This window comes from Accipiter gentilis, unplaced genomic scaffold (genome assembly GCF_929443795.1).
Source record: "Accipiter gentilis unplaced genomic scaffold, bAccGen1.1, whole genome shotgun sequence".
NCBI lineage: Eukaryota > Metazoa > Chordata > Aves > Accipitriformes > Accipitridae > Astur > Astur gentilis.
The window spans coordinates 542,955-561,309 of record NW_026060956.1 but is presented as its reverse complement, the minus strand read 5'-3'; the positions used below and the strand labels follow the sequence as shown (position 1 = coordinate 561,309).

At 54.4% G+C, this 18,355-nt stretch overlaps 1 long non-coding RNA gene across 1 annotated transcript; it reads right to left on the bottom strand.

Moving 5' to 3' along the window:
- Positions 1–16,935: 16,935 nt before the first annotated feature.
- On the bottom strand, positions 16,936–18,124 carry LOC126037178 (uncharacterized). The gene is made up of 3 exons (XR_007505543.1): positions 18,056–18,124; positions 17,385–17,476; positions 16,936–17,298 (listed from the first exon to the last, which is right to left on the bottom strand). It is a non-coding gene; the product is annotated as an uncharacterized LOC126037178 (long non-coding RNA).
- Between the last annotated feature and the right edge of the window lie 231 nt (positions 18,125–18,355).

Sequence of the window (18,355 nt, the reverse complement as noted above, 5' to 3'; positions counted from 1 at the left end):
AGCCCCCAGGCCTACAGCTCCCAGCATGCCCCGGGAACCACCAGGGCTCCTGCAGGCCCCAGGACTACAGCTCCCAGCATGCCCCGGGGCGCTCCTTCCTGCTGCCTGACCCTGCAGGGACACCATCCCCGGCCCGGCCCCGCCCCCCGCAGGCCCCATGGCCGCCTGCCCGGGGGAGGACGAGGGCGAGGAGGAGGACGAGGACGAGGAGGAGGACGAGGACGAGGAGAAGAAAGAGAAAAGAAGAAGGGGAAGGGGGGACAGGGCGGCGCGGTGGCCGGAGAGGGGCAGGAGCAGGGGCAGGGGCAGGGGCAGGGCAGAGAGAGGGAAAAGGCGTCAGGAGAGCGGAGCGACAGAGCGATGGGACAGGGAGCAGGAGAGAGGGACGGAGGGCAAGGCTGAGAGGAGACCGGCAGGGAAGAGAGAAAGAAAGGGAGAGGCAGGGACAGAGAGCAAGGGGAGGACGGGGAACAGCCCAGAGAGAGTGAGAACCAGAGGGGTGCGGATCAGGACAAGGAGGGGCAGGAGGACAGAGCAGCGATGGCCTCCAGGATGGCGACGGCGGAGGAGCAGAAGGGGCTGGGGAGCAGCACGGAGGCCCAGAGAGAAGAGAGAAGGCCCAGCCAGCTGAGCAGGAGGGGATACGGGCGGGAACAAGGGGCCAGGCTGCGGGAGAGAGAGGGAGGAGGAAATACGGACAGGGAGCGAGGCAGAGAAAGAAAGAGGAAGAAGAAAGTAGTGGCGAGAGGGAGGAAATAAAAAGTGGGGGCAGGGAGCCGGACAGAGCGTGATGGGGAGAGACCAAAAATGGCAATTCTGGGCAACTGCCCCCGTTTCTGGAGCACTCCCCAGGAACTGCATCACCGGGAGCCTCAAGGACTGTGCTGCCTGCCAAAGCCCTGCCCTGGGCCCAGTCCTGCGCCCTGATATTGGCGATGAGCATTGCCTTGCGTAGTGGCCAGGACTGAGGGAAAAAAAAGGACAGCTGGGAGTGTGTGGGGGGAAATCACCCAGCTGTTTTTGGGCTGCTTCTGTATTTTTTTTGCTTGATGTTTTTGCTTTTAAAAAGAGTACTCTTTAGGCTCTAAATACAAACTGCAAGGAAAAAGGAACCAGGCATACCAGTCTGGACACATTTAAAGCCTGAACCCATTCAACAGCTGCACCAACCACCACTCGCTCCTGCTGCACACACTCCACCGCCTGCCTGCAGGTACAGGCAGCCGCCCTGTTTCTTGAGCGTTCCCCAGGCACGGCAGCACCAGGCAGCTCAAAACACCATGCTGCCTGCAAAAACTTGAGCACAGCTGAATTCTGGTCAGTTTTTCCTCTTTTTAGGCTGGGTTAAAGAGTCACCCATCGAGAGATGGCTCAGGACCATGCCGGGGCCGGTGGCACTGCTTTCTGGATCCTGTGGCGGCGATGGGCAAAGGAACGGGTTGTCAAATCCCGGGCCTGGGTACCCGTGTGGGTTTTCAGGGTCACCCCTGCCTGACTTTTCCCAGCGAAGCTGCAGGTAGTGCCAGCCCCGTGCTGTAGCCCTGGGGCTGAGGCTCAAGGAGCCGGGGATTTCCGCAGGCGCTGCATCCTGCCGGGCCCCACTGCCGGCTGCTGGCTGCCCCCTGTTCTCTCCAGCTCTGCTTTCTGCCAGCGCTGGGGGCACCCCAGAACAGCCTGCCCGCTCCCCACAGCCCCACTGCCGTCCATGTCTGCAGCTCATGCGTGGTGTCCACATGCCACAGCTGATTTGGGGGGTGGCAGGTCTCTCTTGTGGCAGCCTGGGCATGGGGGCAATGCAAACCCCATCCCTCCCTTTCAATCTTTGTCCCCAGGGAGACCCCCTGGAGACTTAGCGTGCACTGGAGAGCGCCCTTCAGGGAGGTGACAGCCGATTGCAGAGCAACGCTGAGACCCGCCTGACAGCAAAGGCGCCCGGTGGCCACGGAGGAGCCCAGGTGAGCTGGTTCTCTTGGAGGCCAGCAAAGCAGCCTTCCTCTGCCCCTGGTTTTGTGAGGTACGGAGCAGTGCAGAGATGTTTCTCAGGCATCCAGGCCTGAGGAGGGTTTCCCAGTGCCCCCGTGAGAGATCCTGCTCCCAGGCAGCATCTCCCCTTAGAGCCGAGGTCGTATCTAGCCCCCCGGAGCTGGGTACGGCTGCGCTGAGGGGTCTCGCAGGGAGGACGGGGTCATCTGCCTGCTGGCTCTGACACAGAAATGATGAGCTGAAGCCCCGTGGCCATGGTTGGCCGGTTCAGCGTCTCCGAGTGCCTTTCTCCCATGGAGCGTTTAAGCCAGGCACTTTTTCAGAGCGTGATGGATGATGTGAAGATGGATGCTGGTGATGTCCTGGTGGCTCTGTCCCACTGCCTCTTCAAAGTTGTGATGTCTGAGATCTGGGGCCACCTGCAGGCTCTGGCGGAGATGTCCAGGGAGTTTGTGTTCCATTTTTTGGTATCTTGAGGCTACAGTGTGCTCGGGTTATGGTATGCTAGCGTTGCAGTGTGCTAGGGCTATGGGATGGCAGGATTACAGGATGCCAGAGTTCAGGTGAGTTAGCATTAAAGCATGTTACTGTTACGGACCAGCTGTGCGTTTGTTGGCCCTGGGTTCTTGGAGTTATGTTATTTTTGCCTTGTCTTGTGTCCTGGGTGGTCTTTTTTTTTTTTTTTTTTTGCAATTCCTTTTTTATCTTGTTTGTCTTTTCAGGGTTTGGATAGGGGCCTTTGGTTTGTGTATGTTTCTTCTGGCTGTTTTTTTTTTACTGTTCCGGTGGTTTGTGTTGGGTGTTCTGTCTCAAAACCACCATTTGTGGTCTGATATGTCTGACCAGGTCATACAGAGTTACTTCTGGTGCAGTCTGACTCATTTCCAATGACTCAGGAGGTTGGTAAGTAGGTAGGTAGGTAGGTACGGAGGACTTGGAGTCAATTGTGAACAACTACCAGATGGCTAACGGGCACCTATCCCACTCATCCCTCCACCATTCTGTATTGCTATGGACTTTACCAGCCATTGTCATGGACTCTGAGCCTGTACTGTAGTGAAGTCAAAGCAGGTATTAAAAAAATTTAAAAAAAAAAAAAAAAAAGAGTGTTTTTCTAAAATATTTACAAGATTGGAAACAACAGGTGGCTGTGGGCAGGTGTGAATACAGAGAAATGGGCAGTGTGCATCTGGATTTAGGGTTTGTTCTGGGATTTGGGCAATGCTACCAGGCGTAAGGGTTATTTCGGGTTTGTGGGGTGCCACTGGGTTGAAAGCTGTTGAAAGCAGCATCTGCTCCAGTGGAAGCAAACCCTGTCCCTGCAGCAGTGCCAGCAGTGCATGTCGTAAGGTGCTGCGCACCAGCGTGGTCATGCCGCACTCTCTGGAAGGGTTGTTTCAGCAGCTCAGGTCCCCAGCTGGCCACCCTTGAGAAGAGCTGGGGTGCCACCCTCTGGTGTTCTTAACTTAGCCGGTTTGAGGTGAGGTCATGTCTCTGATGTTTAGAATAGTTCAGGATAGTACAAACCGTGCTGTCTGCTCTGCCTTGGTAGTCAATGATGTGTTTCTCTTTATAGTTGAATTGCCTTATTCCTTCTTTTGAGTCTCTGATGCAGATCACTCGGGGCCGTTGATCGAGGCTGATTTTTGAATTGTGCCTGCTGTTTTGCTCGTCAGTGCTGCAGGAGGGAAGCCAGGCAGTGCTGCTCCACTACTGCTTGCCGGGGTAGCTGTGGAGGAAAGAGGCTTTAGGAAATCCCTTCCCAAGTCCAGCTGAAGCTCAAGAGGTTTTCTGCCAGTGGAGTTGCTGCGGCACTTGCATCACTTGGCAAGGTCTCTAACTTTCCTTGGGATCACCTTAGTTTCTGCTCTGTAGGAGATGGCTGGCAAGCATTGAATTCGCACAGCCTGTGCTCCTGTTGAACCGTCTTGTTGCTTTTTGTCGCAAAGCAGTTTGTCAGAAAATGTCTGGTGAACGAGGCTTCTAGTGATAGTTTGCTCTCTGGATATTCAGGAACAGGAGAGGGATGTAAGTTAACGTTTTTAAGCTGGATGGAAACAGCAGCTTGAATTTATTAAATGTTTTGGCACACGTCAGAGTAGCTCTGAGAGCATCCTTTGCCTTCTAGCGATACTGGGTAAGGTCATGAATCTTTAGTCCCGTGCTAGGTTTTCACCTGCAAACACTTGCGTGTACTTCTTCCTGCATCTGCTTTTGTCCCTGTAAAACCAACAGCTGGTCTCTGGGTCTTTTGCTTTGTGGTCAATGCTATTATTTTGTAGTTTAGTTCATCTGCATTTGTCTCTTTCTCTCTGTCCTGTGAAAATGAACTCTATCGCAGCTGCACCCAGGACACTCTCTCGCTCCCTCTGTTTTGGATAGCTGAATAATCTCGTAACCTCTTAAGTAGAAGATTAACCAGGCGCCTGTTCCTGTACTAAAGAATGCAATGTAGGAGCGAAAGGCAGAAGCGTCTCAATAGGACACATGTAAAATTGCAATGTCATTGACAGTTTTGGCCGTGTTTGGCGGTGGTGGTTGCTGTAGCCCTGTGCTAGCTCCGTGCTTCCAGCTCAAACTCGGTGCAAAGGTTGCCTGTGAGTTTCTTGCTTGGTTCTGCCCGTGCCTTTGGTTGGCGTGGGGTCAATGTTGCTGGCTGGTGGGTGGCTTCATGCCTTATCTGGTAGGCTGATTTGTCTGCTTTGGGAAGATTTTGAGCTGTTGAACAGGTGGGACTGAGAGCAGGGAAGGCATCTGGCTTTGGGCTCTTGTCCGTGTCCTTGCACTAACGAAATCACACTACTTTTTGGCTTATCCCAGTTGTTCAGTCGAGGTACATCAGCCTCCAAGAAAAGGAGAAGTCTAAAGGCAGCATCCTCCCCAGCAAGTTTTGTTCTAGGCGTCAGTCTGCCTGATGTCCGCTGTGGAAGTGGCGCCTGTGAAGGATGATGATGAGAGGTGCTGGGACTGCTTTCTCGAGGAAGAGCTACAGGCTGAGCCTTGGGCCAGAGAAGTCCAAGCTCCCAGGGACGGGCCTGCACAGGCTATGTAGAAGACGGACCACTGTGGTCCTGGATCGGGGTGAGAGCGCACTGCCTTTACTTGAGATCCACTGTCTTCCCGTTGCCGATCCGAGGTGTGGTGGGGTTGAAACTGAGTAAATCCCTGAACTGAGATCTGGGGGGGCCATTCCCTTAGTACCAAGGAGTGCACCAGAAGCTCATGTCACAGTGCCCTTTCTTCAGCACACAGCTCGGCCTTGTGAGACTAGAGAACGTCCTGTTGCCTGTCTTTGTCCCATCCGATTCAGGGACTTCCCCTTCCAGGTCAGACGGCTCCTCAAGTTCTCAGATTAGTCCTTTCCTGGGAACTTTTGATACTTGCTAGGCAGTCTGTTTTCTCTTGAACTGACTGATCCAGCAGAACTGTGCTTATGAGATCCACAAATCTGGGACTCGAGGGCTTGTTGCATTCAGAAATAAAGCAGGCTGCATCAGTGTGACATTAGGGATTCTTTTGCACAAAGAAAGCTCAGGTGAGGCCATACATCCTTAAAGGCAGCTGTGGTTTAGACTAGATGAGCTACATCTGCAACCCTTCCTACCTCAGCCTGTTCTCTGGTGTGGTTAAGAGGTGTAGGTACATCAAATGTTCCAGGTATGAACAGAGGACATCAGGAATTGCAGTAGTGATAGGATTTATTTATTTTTTTTTAAATGGAAGTGGATTCCCACCTCCAGCTTTTGAAGTCACTCTATCTGGCAGTTGTACAGCAGGATTCCTGATGGTGCAGTTCCACCTGTGGGAAACAAGTTCTAGCTCCCATTTGCTGTTGAAGAGCAGCTCAAATTGGAAATAGCCCCTGTTGCAGAGATGGACCCCATAATGCTGGACTCTAGAGTTGTTAGCGAAGACAGTAAGATGAACGACTTCTTGAAGCTGTGTTTTCCACCGTCTTGTCTGTACCCTTGAACATCGTTTCCCCGTAGTTACCAATTTCTTGCTCGTACATGAAATTAATGCTTGAGTTTACCTCCTGACTTGCTAAGCTTATTTTGCTTGTATTTTACCAAAAGATGGTGAAAATCAATTCACAATCATTCAGCAGCTGCTGAATTATTATCTGCATGACGTCTTTACCGATGCTGGTGGGTACCAACCTGCAGCTGCTTACAGGAATTGGGCTGCTTCTCACTGACTAGATGGCAAGTGATGCTGTATCAGTCCCCAGATATGCAACACTGTGGGAAAGGAAAGATCTTTTAGTCGTCCTCCTGTTCTTCCTCTTCCTCCTCCTCCTCCCCCCCCACTAAATCTAGTGTAAAGCTCTCCATACAAGCCTGGCCAGCCCGTAGCCTCAGTAGCATTTACATATCGGAAATCATACGGTTTTCTTTTTTTCCCCTCCCCTCAGCCCAGAGGATCCCACATAATTGTCGTCAGACTCCGAGGCAGAGAGAAAGCCACAGAAGAGCAGCGGCCAAACAGCAAGCACAGAAGCAGCTGTAGCCAAAAGCACCTGAGCCTGAGGATGTCAGGGAGCGTGCTGATGTGCAGACAGCTAGGATGCTGAAGGGGTCTTAATTTCATCTAAATCCAAAACCTCAAAGCATGTGGGGGAGGGGCAGTGCCCCAGGGCCGTGGCCGCGGTGGGAAGGCCGGACTGTGAGGTCACAGAGCCCCGCTGTGCCACGCCGTGATGTGCAGTGCTGTGCCACAGGCACCGCTCCAGCAGTGCCAGTGCCAGTGGCAGCGGCAGCAGCAGCAGCGTCATGGTGCAGGCGTGGGGGACCATGACCCCCACCTGCCTCATTATCCTTTTTATGGTGTCCCTGCAAGCCTGGGATGTCGGGGCTGCTCCGTGGCAAGCGCGGGGATTAGGTAGGGGGGCAGGCGAGGGCCAGCACCCAGCCCTGGCAGCGTGGCACAGCACCCACCACACCTCGGGGTGACGGCGGGGCTGGGGTCGTGGTGTGGCAGGGCTGTGAGAGCAGCGGGGCCGGGCTGGGCCGGGTGAGCCGTGGCCAGCTCACGGGCAGCGGGAGGCAGATGCCCCACGGGGAGGTGCAGGGGGCTGCAGCCGCTGCGGAGGCATTTTCGAGGTGAATGGTGGGGCCGAGAGCGGCACCGCGGGGTGAGGAACCATCCCTCGAGCCGGCCCTGTGCTGCGCTGCCCCAGGGCAGCCTTCCCCTGGCCTGCATGTCAGGGCCAGAGCAGCAGTGCAGGGGCCAGGCAAGAGCCTGCAGGAGCACTTCTTCCCAGGACTGGTCACAGCCGTGCCCGGGGCCGTGGCTCTGCCGCTCCCCGGCTGAATGCTGGCTTTCAGCCTCAGGGACCCAGGGACGTCCATCCTTGGGAGATGTCTGCTCAGAAAAACAGGAGCATTCCTGCTCTAGCCCCGCAGTGCTCTCCTCAGGGGAAGCCACGTCCCCCAGGCCCTCTGCAGCTTTGGAAATCTCCACCCATGTCTGGGTCCCACGTCATTACCTGACCCCCCTCCAGTGACTGCAGGTCACTGAGAAAGAAGTAGATCACAGCCTCTAATGGAAACGTGCTTGATTACAGCTGTGCCTGTAGCCAGTGGCCGCCCGACTGCTCAGCCGGATCTTGTCTGGGAGCCTCAGGGCAACCCCACAGGTACGTCACTTGAACGAGCGGGCATTTAGGTTTTAATATTCGTTCATGTGAAATTTAATATTTTTTTGGCCGATGCTTAGACATGCAGAAGAGCAGAGAGGGAATGGGTCAGGCTCAGTGACGCGGCCTGGGGCACTCTGCCTTGCAAAACATTCTTTCCCAGCCTCTCCGACCCTGCGCTGCCTCCAGTGCCTGCTGCAAAGCCAGCGGGCTTGTTGGGGTTGAGTTTGGAGCTGGTGTGAGCTCCAGGGAGTCCTTTCTGCCGGCAGCACTGTGCATGGTTTGTTTTAAACTGGCATGGTCCAGGCACCCAGTAACGGTCTGCACGGTGCTCCTGAGTGGCAGGGAGAGACGAGTGCCACGGAGCAATCCTGCGTTTGAACTGCATGTGTTGCCGTTCACATCTGAAGAAGTCTATTGACATATTTCACGGGAGCTTCTCTGTTCTGTTTTACAGACGTGGCTGGGCGCAGTGGATATCCAGCTTCCCAGCCGGGTTCCAGGGCTGACGTGCAGGGAGATCGCACGGGTACGTCATGGCTTTTTACTTCTTTGAGAGCTGCCAGCTCAAAGCCCGAATGTGAGCAAGATGTCTCTTGCAGGTGTGAGAATATAGACCTGCATCGTGTGTGCCATGTTGTTCTGTGATCCCCTTATATGTTCCGCTATTCAGTATGCCGGTGTATATGACAATGTATGATGGGAACTTCTCTTGGGTGTTTGGTTGCAGACGTGGGTACAGGGAGGGCTTTTCCAGCGTCTCGGCCGGGTCCTGCGCTGGAGCTCACCTGGCATCCCAGGGGTGAGTAGTCAGTCCTGACTGACTTCACAGACTAAGCGCTCGTTTTCAGTATGTTATTCTTGAGAAATTTAACTTTATACTTTCTGTTAAGGTCCTCAAAGAGCAAGGTACAAAGCTAAAGCTGAAATAGGAAAATCTTCCCAGCGGTCGCCAGATGTCCTAAAGGAAATCCTGAAGGAATTGGACAAAGCAGCACGTGGTGGGTATAACCGGAAGACTTGGGAAGCAGAGGTTTCAGATGCATGTATGGACAAGCCGTAGCCTACGCAGCAGGAAGGGATCGATCAGAGCCTCACTGCACTGTCACTCAAACTTCACACCTTGCCGGTGCTGGTGAGCTGTAGAGATGGTGCAGAGTCTCTGCTGCCAGTTGTGGTTCAGCTGAGCCCCAGGGATGGCTGCTGGCCCAGTTATAGCGTTACTGGCCAGAGCTGTTCTGGGCAGATGTTGGTATCCAGCTGGCAGGAGCTGGCGGTGCTCACACCTTGAGTGTGTGAGGGACTTGGCTTAAGGAGGTGATTCCTGATAAGCCATGAGAGGGCCAGCACCCTGCCAGTCGCTGGCAGGGAGAGTGCCCTCGGCCGGTGGACAGGATGCGCCGGGAGCTTGGGGTCACTGAGACCGGCAGACTTTGCCTGGGCTGCAGGCATCCCCTGGGCAGGATGGGAGCACCCCGGCTTCACAGCCTGGTCTAACCCCATTGTTCTCCTTGATGTCTGAGGAGTCCCGGTGAGACCTCGGGGTCAGGGACAGGTGAAAGCTGGACACCCAGCTGAAGGCCAGACACCTAACTTGAAGGCAGCTAAAATGAAGGGCTGTGAATTCAGTGTTGGGTGGTTTGCCTGTCTGTTTCTAGTTGTGTTTTAGATAACTTGGTTGTGGTTTTCCTCTTGTTTTGGGGGACTGTGGGCTCTTCGCTGCCACTTGTGAAAGAGCCCAGAATATGGTAGCAAGAGCTTGCGGTTCAGTCCACCATGCGTGTCTGTTACCCTTACCATGTGGTGGAGTTGGTATGGTGGGAAGTGCTTCTCAGAAGGACTCTTTCCCCAGCTGAACTGGTTACAGCATCTTCCTGTCTTCTGCGAAGCAAGTAATTTACCATCATCTTGCAGTTTGCCAAAAATGCACTAAGTGGAATGTGAACAAGATCACATGCAATCCCCTGTACTCTCAGCAGGTCAGGATTTGCTGTCTGTTGGTAACCTGGAAAGTGTCTAGCGCTTAAATTTTTCTCCATGAATGACACGCTGTTTGGACTAGTGACTAGGTGCACCCCCAAATGCCCAGGCTTTGTTTCTAAGCGTTATTAATGGATTTTGAGAAGTATTGCCTCCTGAAGATACCGCGTTCCTGATGAGGAACGGTTACTTCTAATTAAACCAAGCCACTTTCTTTCTAAAGAGGTGGACCCTGAGACTGTGGAGAAGGAGGCGTTTCAGGACGGAGATGGTCACGCAGTGCCAGCCTCTGACGAAAAAACAGGGGCAATTCAATCAACAGGCGTGCCAGGTAATTGCTGTCCTTCAGTCATCCAGTGTCATGAATCAAAATCACTGTGTGTCTGCAGCCTCTTCCCCTGGTGCCCGCTACTGCACATCTTGTCAGCATCCAAACTATTAGTACAGAGCGAGTGTTCTAAAAGAAGCCAGGAACGGCTCTCTGAGGATGACTGTCATCTCTGGGGTGTGGAGGTTACTGCCATCGGTGTGCCAGAGAGACACTCACTCGGAACCCTCTGTGTGGGTGCAGTGAGATGCTCACCTCCCACCGCACCCTGTTCACAGGCATTTCAGAACTTTGCCGTTTTGGGAATGAGGCCATCTGAACCACCCTCAGCAGATGGTGGGAAATACAACTCTTAACTGAATGTGCCTCCTGCAATACCTGCATCCCAGAGCTTGCCCTGAGTCCCCCACAGAGGGGGATCCCTCCTGTGAACTGAGGTCCAAAGGGATTCACTGGCGGATCGGGCATGGGCTTAGAGGGAACCTGTGCCACCCTCCTGCACCTTCTGTGCCTGAGCCATGCTGAGGCTTTACCTTTTCTCTGATTCTTGGCAGTGGCAGTGCTGTCCAGCCCTGGAGAAGCCCACCACACCAGGAGATATCAATTTTCTCCAAAGAATGCAGGTAATCAGCAGTCTTGCAGGGGGCCATAAGGGGGAGACAAGTCCTGAAACCTGGGGGCATGCAGGCCATGCCCGCGCTGGAGAAAAGGCGAAGAGGGAGAACGAGGTTCAGGTGTCTCCTGAGAGGACCTGACTCCATCCCCTCGGGGTGTGGGTGCTGGGCTGGGGAGAGAGCTGGGGGTGGCACTCCCTGATGCAGGGATGGGTTTTGTCTGTGTTGCTCAAAGGAACGATTGGCCAAACAGCTGCGCTCCCCCACATGCTCTCCATCTGGCCTCATGAGTCCTGTTCAGTGGGACAACTTGTCCCAAAGGGCCAGAGAGAGCCTCCAGGCAGCACCACTAGCAAGCCTTGGAGAGTGAAGGTGGGTGAGCGCAGAAGAAATTGTGTGCAAATGTGACGGGTGGCCAAGAAGGGGGAGCAAACCCGTGACACTGGGAAAACTGGATTACGGCCGTACCAGAGTGTAAGCAAAGCTCTGAGGAGAAAGAGAGGCTCCAGAGTGCATTAATTTGCAACGGCTTTGAGAGTTTCCTTTGCTTCTACTGAAACCAAGGAAACGTTGCAGCCCCAGCATGTTTGCGGGTGCAGAGATGCTAACAAAGTGAGAAAGAACATTTCCTGGCAATGTCAGACCTCCTGTGAGATTACCAGCAGTGTGCAGGACACACTAATGCACAGAATTGTTCCTCCAGGTGCGGATGGCAAGAGAAGCACAAATGCTATGGATCATCAAGATTTCTGGTACTACTGCATAGAAGGCGCCGCGGCGGTCTTGGGCTCCGTGCTGTTTGGAATGATATTGTGTTGTGTGATCCGTCTGTGGTGGAAGAGACGACGGTGAGTTGTTGGGAGGTTTTTTTGCCAAACTTCTGTATTAGATGGCTGCTATTAGCCATGAAGCATTTAGAGGTAGGGTATTCTGGAGTGCCGAGTCAGTTACCGGCCAAACTCTACTGAGATTGCTGCTGCAAGATGTTTTAACTGGCCTCTCAATTCACATGGGCACTCTTTTCTGAAACCCCTTCCTCCTGTGACAAGTGTTAGTTAAAAGTGACCCTGCCTCGACAAGAGCAGACCCAGCAACAGACGGAGGCAGACACAGCCATTAAAAGTGAGAATTGCAATCGTGACATCTGCCTGCCAGTGAACCTACCAGCAGAAATCACCCTGTTAGGGGATGCCGAAATCCCAGAGGTTCACCTCGGCCCGGGTGTCCCAGCAACTCAGACCGTGGTGAGGAACCTTCCCAGCTCTCGGCCTTGCTTTGGAGAAAGAGAGTCAGTCCGTCCCATCTGCACCTGAGCACTGCCAGCGTGCGTGTTCTCAGCACAGGCAGGGTATTTTTCTGTGCAGGGGTACATTATCTCTTTGGATGAGCAGAGAGCCGAGGCTGTGCCCTTGTCTGGTCAGGGACGGGCAGGGCAGCCGAGTGCTGGTCTCTGCCAGGCACGCTGAGAAAGGCGAACAGGAGGCTCTCCTGGCCCTGCAGTGCTGTGCCCAGCTTTGGTCGCCTCGGTCTGTCGCAGGCAGGTCTCCTTCCAGGCACGTGCAGAGCCAGGCAGGTCAGGATGGTCAGGGCCGAGAGGAGACGAGCCGTGGGCAGGCGAGCAGAGCCCCAGACGAGGGATGTGGGGCGCCCCGTTTTCTGCAGGGAGCTCTCCATGCCCACAGCTCCCACGTGCAGCCAGGCATCCGCACCCCGTGAGGTGCCCAGTTGCTGCCCCGCACCCTCCCACCCTCCCGGCCTCACAGTCGCGGTGGGGTCTCAGCAGCCTCCTCTCTCCGCAGGCGCCTCTCCGCAGCTTCGCGAGCCCGGTCCGACACCAGCAGCTGCTCCTCAGGCCTGGACAGCCGGAGCAGCCGCCCCAGCAGCCCGGAGAGCTGGACCCGACAGCAGGAGCCATCACCTGTGCCTGCAAAACCGGCCCGCCTGCCACAGAGCAGCAGGGAACAGGCCTCCGCCAGCCCGGACAGCCGCCCGGCCCGCCCGCCTCCACCCCGGCCCTCATGGCTGTCCAACTCAGCCAGCCAGCTGTTGCGGGACCAGCCCAGAGACCTCGAGCCCCCAGAGGAATTGAAGCCACCCGCCCGCGCCCCAAGCCCATCGCGCCGGCCCTCCTGCCAGGGCCTGAGCCAGCCCCGCCAGGGTAGGGGTTTGGGCTGCGATGACAGACTCCTGACGGACAGCTTCAGGAGTCGACCATTCGTGTTCGAGTAATGGCCCAGCAATAAATACAGTTCCGTAGCACAACTGTCCAGGTGGTAACGGCAGCAGACCCAGGGATTCACCAGTCCTGGGCCGAGCGTCGTATCGGGGCACACAGGGACCTGGATGCCCACGGTGTCAGCAGGCAGGGAGCTGGGCATGGGACCCACCAACAGGCTGGGCGAGCCCAGCTTCCCTGGTGGGACCGTCCTGCTAAATTCTGAGCCACAGAGGCACCAAAGGGCTCGTTAACAGGTCATCACCCCCACCTCTGCTCCCTGTGCCAGCCTTGTCCTGGAGTGCACAGGACAGGGGAACTGTGTAGGGCAATTCCAGCCCCAGCCCCTCCATTGTGTGCGCACCAGATACACCACATAGGGCAAAGCCAGAGATAAAACGCAGAGCAGCACCAAGCTGCTATTGAGCCATAACAGAGACACCATCTGTTCTGCTTTCGGCTGGGATGGAGTTAATTTTCTTCCCAGCAGGACATATGGTGCCGAGTTTCGGATGTGTGACCAAACCAGTGTTGGTAGCACACCCATGTTTTAGCTATTGCTGAAGGCTGCTTGCATGGCCCCAAGGCCTACTCTGTTCCCACGCTGCCCTGCCAGCGAGTAAGCTGGGGGTGCGCGCGCTGGTGGATGAAAAGCTGGACATGAGCTGGCAATGTGCGCTTGCAGGCCGGAAAGCCAACCGTATCCTGGGCTGCATCAAAAGCAGCATGGCCAGCAGGTCAAGGAAAGGGATTCTGCCCTCTCCTCCGCTCTCCTGAGACCCCACCTGAAGCACTGCATCCAGCTCTGGGGTCCCCAGCGCAAGAAAGACACGGACCTGTTGGAGCGGGTCCAGAGGAGGCCACAAAAATGATCCCAGGGCTGGAAGACCTCTCCTGTGCAGAAAGGCTGAGAGAGTTGGGGTGTTGCGCCTGGAGAAGAGAAGGCTCCAGGGAGACCTTAACAGCGGCCTTTCAGTATGTGAAGGGGACTTCTGAGAAAGGCGCAGAGAGGCTTTTTACCGGGGCCTGTAGTGACAGGAGAAGGGGCGAGGGTTTTACACTGAAGGAGGGTAGGTTTAGATTGGACATAAGGAAGAAATCTTTACGCTGAGGGTGGTGAGATGCTGGAAGAGGTTGTCCAGAGAAGCTGTGGATGCCCCATCATTAGAAGTGTTCGAAGTCAGGTTGGAGGGGGCTTTGAGCAAGCTGGTCTAGTAGAAGATGTCCCTGCTGATGGCGGGGGAGGGGGGGGGGGGGTAGACCAGATGATCTTTGAAGGTCTCCCTTTCAACCCAAGCCATTCTACGTTTCTATCATTTTTACTCCCTACAGTGGGAGGACAAAACACCCTGGGCGATTCCTGGGAGGAGTCCCAGGGAGCTACCGGGCATTGACCTGCCTCCAACATACACAAAACCGCTCAGGTGGCTTCCTTGGAGGAGTCTGGGGCTGCTAAGTTTTCTTCCCTCTTGCAGCAAACACAAGGCAATAGTTGTATGTTCCTCTGTGGACGTGGACTGTCGGGACACGCTGTGTGGGACAGCCAACAGCTCTGCAGTCACGACAGCATTGCAGCTGCGAAAGCTGGTTGTGTCACGACTGCTGTGAGCGGGAGTATGGACCCAGCCCTGTGGTGCGTGGTGACGGGTGCTGAATTGGGCTGTCCCTTGGGCAGGGACAGGCTGGAAAGCTCGTGGAATGGAAACCTATTTTGAGGAGCAGACACCAAGGGCCAAACTCTCTGAAAACCCTGCCAAGAGCTACAGAGCACAACCAGGGCAGGAGGGCAGGGACCGGTCACCTCGGAAAGCGCACACAGACGTGGGAGTGGGGTTGGACCAGAGGTGCAAGGGCAGCACAGGGTGATCCACTGCTGATTCACCCAGCATGCTGACATTTTACTGCTTCCTCATTCTCTGGACAAGCTCCCTTGATTTAAATCCCCTTCCTACCCTTGCTGGAGAGGGGACCGTTAGTGGACCACACAGCTTCCTTGGTGAGGCCTTGTAATTTCCCTGGGACCCCAGCGCAGGGAAGAGCATCTCCAGAGCATCCCTTTTCCAGCCCATGAGATGCTCTTTGTGACAAGGGCAGGTGCCCGTCGGTCCAACAGACGAGGCCCTGCAGGGCTCCCATCAGGTCATCCTTTCACCTACCCATCTTCCAGCCGCCACTCCAGGGGCTGGGGGTCTCTCTCACGTGGGTCCCCTGACATAGCCCTTAGCCCCAGTCAAGGTCTCATGCCTCAGCGTGTGCTTGCAGGGCTTGTTTCCTTCCCGCTGGCAAGGGCTGAGCTCCCATTCAGTGCTGCGGGGCAACCTGGAGCTTTTTCTAGGAGTCACATTGCTTTGCAGTCCACGCGTGCGATTCGTGTGCTGCATGGGAGATGAGGACACAAGCTGACCTAGTTTGGACACTGGACCCTCCCTCTCCAGGCAACGCCAGCCCCCTTCTTTTTCCTTTGACTTCTCCAGCCTGAAGATCTCCAGTGTCAACTTCTACCTGTCCTTCGATAAGCGTCTCTATCACAGCTATTACGTCAGTGACACAGCACTAAAATACTCCCACGTTAAAAGCACCAACATTCAGATCACAGGTAAAGAAGGAGGAGGACAGAGGAAAAGAAGTGTTCTATTTTGAAAGAAATCCCCTTTTTTTCCTCCAATAACTATCGGTGGATGAAAAAAAAAAAAGTGAGAAAAAATTTCAGGTCAGCCACAACACTGGGTTTCAACTCTGAGCCTGTAATTTTGTGGCTGTTCTGGAATGTCTAGCAGTGAAAGAAGAGTTTGAAATGTCAGTCTTCCAAACTGATTTTTGGCTTATTTTGACACCATCAAGCCTAGAATCGTTTTGGATGCCTTGATTAATTTTCCTCTAAATTAAAAAATTACAACAAAAGAAGAAAAACTTGACGGAGTCACAAAAGCCTTTGCTGACACTAAAAACATATCCTCCTCAGCTCGGGCAACAAGAGAGAAAAGTTTTGCCCCTTTTACTCATTATGTCAGCCCTTGAAGAGCTGAGCACTGCACGGTTTCCTCTCTGGTTTGTGCCAGTAGGGAACCAGCAGAGCAGCCAGGAAAGCCAAGGGACCACTAAGGGACCTGGCTGGGATGAGAGGAGGAACCTGCAGTTGAATTCCTAATGGAGCATGGGCCTGCTCTTACAGAGGCAGCAAATCAGCGAACACATCCTCTCCGCTACAGCTGACCTTCATGGTAGGTGACAGATGGTAGCTCCTTCCACTTTTGTTTCTGCACCACCACATCAAACTGCAATCGCGCAGCTGATGAGGAAACCTAGATGTAGATTAATGGCTCAGATTTCTCATCTGAGAGAGAGGGAGGGAGGCCTTCCGAAAGTGTCCAGAAGAGGACCGGTGGAAATTCTCCTTCTTGTTGCCATGTGAGGAGAGGCTGAGAGACCTGGCGCTCTCCGGCTGGGGGAAGAGAAGACTGGAGGGGAGGGGAGGTGTATTATCAATGTGTATAAAAAGCTTCTGGGAGGGAAGGAAGATGAGGGAGCCAGGCTCTTCTCAGGAGTGTGCACCGAGAGTACCCGAAGCAACAGGCACAAATTAAAGCACATGATATTCCAGCTGCTCATGAGGAAACAACTTTGCTGTCAGAGGGGACAAACGCTGGCACGGGATGCCCAGGGAGGTTGTGGACTCTGCGTCCTTGGAGATACTCAAAACCCAAGGGGACACAGTCCTGCGCAACCTGCTCTAGGTGGCCCTGCTTGAGCGGAGAGGTTGGACCAGATGACCTCCACAGGTCCCTCCTAACCTCAGCCGTTCTGTGTGATTCTGTGCTTCACTCCTAAAGCCCCTGAACTCAGCCCCGATGCCTGCTGGAAAGGATTCTGGGACAAGGGATGATCCCAACTCCTCTAATACAATTTATCACAAAACAACCTCTACCTCAGCCAGAAGATCACACAGCAGACACAGTAAGAAAAAAGAAAATGTCTTTTATTGTGCACATGAAGTGCGGGAGCCCGGGAGTCACCGTGGTTCAGCCAGTTCCAGGAAACTGGCACCTACAATGATAGAGTCAGAAAGCACAGAGAAACCCACAAAGGCAGGAACAGGCATGACTTGGTTCCCCTTTCTTTGGGCAACACAGTCGACAAGGATTTGTTTTCAGCCCAGAAGAGAGAGCCATTGCTGGCATTGACTATAGGATGGCTCTGGCCTCTTATGCCCATGGGTAATACCACGCAGCAGGGCTCGATGGGGAGCCCCTGGGGAGCTGCCACGGAGTTCTTTCCAAAGCCTGTGCAGCACCGTCCCTTGCCGTCCTTGGCAGCGACTTCGACTGATGTAGAGCAGTGTTCAGAGTTGGGAAAGACAGGCAGCAGAGCCTGGGACACACCTGGGCTTCTTCACCTTCTGGCCCTTCCTGCTTTCTTTCAGTCCCCATCTTTTTCTCTCTTCCTTCTTTCCTTTTCTTGTTGGCATTCCCTCTCCTCTGCCCAGGCCTCTTTTCTCCTTCTTTTTCTTCGGTTTTCATTTTCCTGGGGGCAGCCTGCAAACCTTTCCATCCCACAGTGTGATTAGATAGGTAAAGCCAGGGTCAACTGGAATCAGTTCTGGATTTAACCAAAGCTGACTCATGTTACCTGCTTTCCTCTGAAGGGCTCTTGAGTTCTTCTGCGCACACCAGGGAGTCCACTGCGGTCTCTGGGGTGGCTGGAGGCAAAACAACAGGTGCCTAAACCAGAAATGTCGGCATTAGCAGGTGGCAAGGGACGCCCTGGAGTAGCAGGCGACTGTTTGGCAAATTGCTACCATAGCTCTACAGAGAAGATCCTTTTGGCTGGTTTGCATTAGCCCTGTCTTCCAAGGGCCTCCCTTTGGAACACAATGTTCACACAGGTGTGTGACGCTTGTGGGGGCCATTCAGCAGGGAGCCTGTGGTCCCCCTCCGGGCAAGAAAAGGCTTGCCCGCTTCATTCTGCCAGGGCTTCTTCTGCCCTCCTGAGACAGAGCTCTGCGGCTATCCCTTTGGTGCAATAACACCTTCTGTGGTAGGAGGCTTTGCTTTTGAAATCTCTCTTTCTGGAGGTACTTTGTAGGTATTTCCCTTGGTTAAGCACATGCCTAACGCATTTGAGAAACAACCATTCCAGTTTTACTTACAATGTATCATGCCAGTGGGAAAAAAACCCCAAACCCACAGAAAGCCACAAGAGATGGAATGCCAGGAAGAGGCAGAGCAGCTACTTGGACTCATCAGGAGCTCCCCTCCTACATGAGACCTGTTGTCCCAGTGTTTGTGGAGCTGCCATACCTCTGCTGTTTCCGATCCCATCACTGTGTCTGCCCCTGCTGCTCTCTGGAGGATGAGCAGAGAGGGTGGTGCGTCCAGGAAGGCTTTTGCCTGGTGCCCCGCGTCTGCTTTGCCTGCAGGGCCACGCTGCTCTTCCAAAGGCAGCTCTGGAAAGCAAAAGCAAAAGCATGTGCAGCGAAGTGACTTGTTGGAAGCATACAACAGCTAAAGCAACCTGAAGCCCTACACGGGCTGTCTGCTCAGGCTGTGACAACCCTCAGTCCCTCCTCATACCTGTGGAACTGCCCATGGGCGCTGGCA